Consider the following 6,000-nt stretch of genomic DNA (forward strand, 5'->3'; position numbering starts at 1 on the left):
ACAGCTCATTTTAAAACTGGGGGTGCAGAAGCTCTGATCAGCTCATGCAATGTGTTCAGAGCACGGGCTGGACACAGTGTGAAAGAGTTTGTGTTCGGACCGTCCTGTTACACAATTAATCTTGACACGGAGTAAGAGAAAGGGAGAAACTGGAAGAGAGAGAGAGACACGGGGCAGAGAGAGAGGAAACAGAGACAGAGGGGAGAAAGACAGAGGGCGATCGAGAAAGAGAGTCAGAAAGGGAGAGAGAGGTGGGCAGTGTGAGAGGAAACAGAGACAAACACAGACACAAAGCAAAAAAAGTGGGATTGGGAGACAGAGAATGATGCAGAGATAGAGGGGAGGGAAAGATAAGATAGTGGCTAAGATGGTGAGAGAGAGAATGAGGCAGAGGGAAGAGAGAGGGGCGATACAAGTGTAGAGAGAGGGACTGAGAGTGAACTAGAAACAGGGACCGAGAGGTAGAGAAGAGAAAAGCAGAGAGTAAGCGACAACGAGGCAGAGAGAAATGACAGCGGTAGAGAGGAGAGAGAGAGAGACAGAGCAAAGGTGAATGACAGAAAATGAGGCCGGGAGAGATTGGGCCACTGAGAGAGAAAGAAACAGAGGCAGAGAGATGACAGTGAGGCAGAGAGAGATGAAGGAGCGAGAGATATAATGAGGCAGATAACGAAAGAGAAAAAACATGAGGGGAAGCACGGGTTAGATCGACAGTAAATCTCCCTCCACACTGTCCCGTCAAACGGTCTATTTCCAATCTGCCTGAAGAAAACTGTTAAAATGCGATATCTTAAATCCCGAACAGTCAGAGCGCAGACACTCTGGGACACCGGTCTTATCTCAGTACCTTTCTGAATGTGTTATTAGGAACTCGCAGAGATTCCCTGCAGCGCTTTCCTCTTCAGATTTCCTGCAATTCCCAAATCTTCTGCTAGCCTCCTTACACCTGCAAACACCTTGTCCTCGGACACACTGATCCTAAAGAGAAACAAGACACGGATGTGAAGCTGTGATCAATGCAGTAAGTTTCATTTCTGAGTACAGCCCATTATTATGACAGCAGTAACACAGGGTCAGGGGTTACGGGACCTAAACAATCAAACAGGGCCTGCTTCCCATGAAGGAAGGTTTCATTCAGTGAGAACGTGGAGAGTTCAGGCTGGTGGGACTCCATCACTGGATCTTTCACTGTCTCGGTTTGCAACATCCGAACCCACCGGGAAGGATTGTGGGACAGACAGATACGTAGGGCGAGTTGGAGCAGTCGCCAGGACTGGTGAACTATTCCAAATAGAGATTCAGTTGCTGAGGGTTTACAGGAGTTGTTTGCTGCTGTTAAATACCAGAATCAAATGAATCAGAATGCACCAATTTAAACAAAAAATTCAGCACTTTCTGGGGAGGTGAATGGCCCAGACACATTGGTACTGAACAATATTTATAAAGGAACAGAAGGGGAAAGGAGAACGCAGATACACTCGGACACTTGCGTACATATAGACACACATGCATGGAGAGACATACCCTGAAACACATACACAAGCCCGTACACACATATACACAGCCACACAGATCGACACACAGACAACACACACACATACATACACTTCTCTAAACATCGATATGCTAGGAACTGTGGATGACCAGAGAGATTTACGGGTCCAAGTAGAGGAATCACTAAAAGGTAATGGACAGGGATAAAAAAAATAATGAAAAAGGCTAATGGAATGTTGGCCTTTAACTCGAGAGGGCTGGAATACTAAGGGGATGAAGTGATGCTTCAGCTGGACAGAGCTCTGGTTAGACCCCACCTGGAGAACTGCATTCAGTCCTGGGCACCGCATCTCAGGAAGGATATATTGGCCTTGGAGTGGGTGCAGCGCACATTCACCAGAATGACACCGGAGCTAAAAGGGCTCAATTGGGAGGACAGGTTGCAGAGATTAGATAAGTGTTCCCTGATATATAAAGGATTACTGGTGATATAATTGAGGTGTTTAAGATCATAGAATCAAAGAATAGTACAGCACACAAGGAGGTCATTCGGCCCATCAATCCTGTGCCAGCTCTTTCGAAGAGCAAGCCAGTCAGTCCCACTCCCCCGCTCTTTCCCCAGATCCCTGTAATTTTTCTCCCTTCATGTATTTATCCAATTGCCTTCTGAAAGCTACTATTGAATCTGTATCCAGCACCCTATCAGACAGTGCATTCGAAATACTAACCACTCGTTGCATTGACCAGTTTTTCCTCAAGTCATCTCTGGTTCTTTTGCCAATCGCCTTAAATCTGTGCTCTCGCGTTATCGACCCTTCAGTGATTGGAAACAGTTTCTCTGTATTTACTCTATCTGAACCCTTCCTGATTTTAAACAGCTCTACAAATCTCCTCTTCGCTCTCTCTGCTCGAAGGAGAACAACCTCAGCTTCTCCAGTCTGTCCATGTAACTGTAATCCTTCAACCCTGGAACCATTCTAGTAAATCTCTTCTGTACCCTCTCCACAGCCTTCACACCCTTCCTAAAGTGTGTTGCCCAGAATTGGACACAATACTCCAGCTGAGGCCAAACTAGTGTTTTATATCGGTTCAGTATAACTTCCTGACTGTTGTACTCTACACCTCTATTTATAAAGCCCAGGTTCCCATAGGCTTTATTATCTGATTTGTTAACCTGTCCTCTCCCCAAAGATTTGTGCACAAACACCCCCAGGTCTCTCTGTTCTTGCACCCCCTTTAAATTTGTTCCATTTAGCTTGGATTGTCTCTCCTCATTCCTCCTACCCAACTCTATAACCTCACACTTTTCTGCATTGAATTTCATCCTCCCTGTGTCCGCCCAATCCACCAGCCTGTCTTCTTGAAGTCTATCACTATCTTCCTCACTGTTTTCTACACTTCCAAGTTTCGAGTCAGCTGGAAATGTCAACATTGTGCCCTGCACCCCCAAGTCCAAGTCATTAATGTATATCAAAGACAGCAGTTGTCCCAGTACTGAACCCTGCGGGACACCACTGTATACCTCCCTCCAGTCTGAAAAACAGCCATTCACCACAACTCTGTTTACTAGCCCTGCTGCTACTGCCCCTTTTATCCCACGGGCTTCAGTTTTAACAAGCCTATTACGTGGTACTTCATCAAAGAACTTTTTAAAGTCCACATACACAGCATCAACTGAACAGCCCTCATCCACCCTCTGTTACCTCGTCAGAAAACTCAATCCAGTCAAAATTTTAGAAACTATTCCCTCTGGTGGGGGAGTCCAGAACAAGAGGGCATAACCTTTACATTGAGAATAGTCAATTCAGGGGGTGATGTCAGGAAGCACGTCTTCACACAAAGCCTGGTGGAAATCTTGAACTGTCACCCCAAAAAGCTGTTGAGGCTGGGGGTCATTTGAATAGTTCAAAACTAACTGATAGATTTTTGTTAGGTAAGGGTGTTGTGTCTATACCTACACAGGCACAAACAGACATTCAGGCACAAATACGCACACACACATAGAAAAACACACACAAAAAAACCCACAAACACTCACAAAAACATTCAGACACAGAAACACAAATTACAGACAGACACACAGACTGAGCAGGAGGGAGAGGGTTAACGTTGTAAGTGGACTGAAATCAGTGTCGGAGAGAAAGATTTTAAACAGGCTTTTGAAGGCACTTGTTCGGCACGTAACAGCCAGTCTGCCGATTTAGGGCCTAGTGTGGTACAGATCTGACCTCTCACCAAGGACTGTGTGCGAACTCCCCACATTTATTTTACACAAGACCTTCAGATCGGTAGGGGTGAAAGGTCAGAGTTTTAACCCTCTGTGGCACTCAGCCCCTTGCTGAAGATTGTGGAGTGCTGTACTGTGTCTAGTCAGAATTCACCATGAATTACATAGTATTTACAGCACAGAAACAGGTTCATGCCGGTGTTTAATGTTCCCCCCACCTCGAGCCTCCTCTTCCCTTACTTCACCTCACCCTACCATCATATCCTTCTATCCCTTTCTCCCTCATGTACTTATCCAGCTTCCCCTTAAAGACACTCTGCTATTCACCTCAACTACTCCATGTGACAGCAAGCTTTACATTCTAACCACTCTCTGGGTGAAGAGGTTTCTCCCGAGTTCATTATTGGATTTATTAGTGACTATCTTATATTTATGACGCCTAATTTTGGACTCCGCACAAGTGGGAACATCTACCCTACAGCTACCCCATCAAGATCTCTATTACGTCACCACTCAGCCTTCTCTTTTCCAGAGAAAAGAGCCCCAGCGCGGTCAGTCATTCTGGATACTTAGAACCTCTCAGTTCTAGTATCATTCCTGTCAATCTTTTTTGGACATTCTACAGTGCCTCGATGTCCTTTTTGTAATATGAAGACCAGAACTGTACACAGTACTCCAAGTTTGGTCTAACCAAGGTTCGATATGTATTTAACATACCTGCTCTGCTTTGCAATTCTCTTATTCTAGAAATGAACCCCAGTGATTTGTTTGCATTTTCATGGCCTTGTTAAGCTGCTTTTAACGATTTGTGCACCTGTCCCCATAGATCCCTTTGCTCCTCTGCCCCATTTCGACACTTACTTTCCAAGGAGTTTGTGGCCTTATTCCTCCTATTAAAATGCACCACCTCACACCTATCAACATTGAAATTCATTTGCCATTTACACACCCATCATACAAGTTTATTAACATCTTGTATTTTGTCACAGTCCTCCTCAGTATTAACTATAAACCGAATTTGGTGTCATCAGCAAATTTTGAAGTTACACTGCCGATTGGCGAGTCTATATAATAGTGCCTCAGCTATCTCTTCCCTTGCTTCATTCAGTCTGTGTGAATGCAATACATCCAGACCCACACATTTATTCCCTGTAACTATAACTAGGTTATTTTCCCCCCTTTATATTTTAAAATGTCTTGACATTAGAAGAGATCAAAAAAGATATCAAGTCCACCTTGTTAGTCTACCTGATAAAAACTGAGGCAAAGTAATTCTCCAATATTTCTGCCATTTCGCTGTCATTCCGTGAGTTTATCTTGTGCATTCTTCAGTGGCCCTGTCCCTATCCTGTTCCACCTTCTTTGTGTGCCTGTAGAATACTTTACTATTTCTTTTTATATTCCTTAATAATTAATTTCAGTTGCTCTTTGCCTTCCTAATTGTTTTTTTTAAGCTTCTTCCCCAACCTCTTCCTATTCCCTTCTGTCATCCTCTCCTTTATTGTCACTGGACTCTGTCTGCCTTTTACTTCAGTTTCAATTTTGCCCTCATCTCCTTATTCATCCATGGCGTTTCATTATTGGCTAGTTTGTTCTTGTTTTGTAGTGGAATATGATTCTCCTGAACTCTACTGATCACCTGTTTAAATATTTCCCACTGCTGTTCTCTCTCTTTGTCAATATTCTGTTTATCTTCCCTCGTTCCAGTTACATCACCTCAAAAATCAGATTTTTCCAATCTATTACTTTTGTCTCTCAATCATTATCTTAAACCTTATTATGCTCCGATCGATATGGTCTAGATTTTCACCGAAGCACACTTCTTGTATCTGCTCTGGGTGATTATCCATTATAGATCCATAAATGATTCCTCTCTTGTTGGGCTTCTTACGTACTGGGTAAGAAAGGAGTCCTGAACACACTGTAAATTCTCCATTCCCTTTCCCTTTTCCCTACCTCTTCCTGACAGATTATTTGGTGTAGATAAAATCCCCCATGATTATGATATGTATTTTACTAATGTTATACATTTGCTGACATATTTTCCCTTCAGTTTCCTTCCACTGCTAGGCGGTCTCCAGAATAACATTTTTACCATTATTTTAATGTGACTGGGATACCTGCTCCCCCGAGACGTGTGGAGGGGGAGGGGGACGGAGAGAGGGGGACGGAGAGGGAGGGGGACGGAGAGGGAGGGGGACGGAGAGGGGAGGGGGACGGAGAGGGAGGGGAGGAGAGGGGGGGAGGGGAGGGAGGGAGGGGGACGGAGAGAGGGGGAG

The 6,000-nt window shown here is 44.4% G+C and overlaps 1 protein-coding gene across 7 annotated transcripts in view; it reads right to left on the reverse strand.

Annotated features, from left to right (window-relative positions):
* LOC147095308 (uncharacterized) overlaps positions 1–974 on the reverse strand; it is a 101,502-nt gene extending 100,528 nt beyond the window's left edge. For all 7 annotated transcript variants that reach the window (XR_015074776.1, XR_015074777.1, XR_015074778.1 and 4 more), the window contains exon 1: positions 848–974. The gene's annotated coding sequence lies outside the window, so the exon portion shown is untranslated. The remainder of the gene's footprint in view (positions 1–847) is intronic.
* Between the last annotated feature and the right edge of the window lie 5,026 nt (positions 975–6,000).

The sequence above is a fragment of the Somniosus microcephalus genome, unplaced genomic scaffold (genome assembly GCF_052327205.1).
Source record: "Somniosus microcephalus isolate GS21.2 unplaced genomic scaffold, FLI_Smic_1.0 unresolved_chr1, whole genome shotgun sequence".
In the NCBI taxonomy this organism is placed as follows: Eukaryota; Metazoa; Chordata; class Chondrichthyes; order Squaliformes; family Somniosidae; genus Somniosus; species Somniosus microcephalus.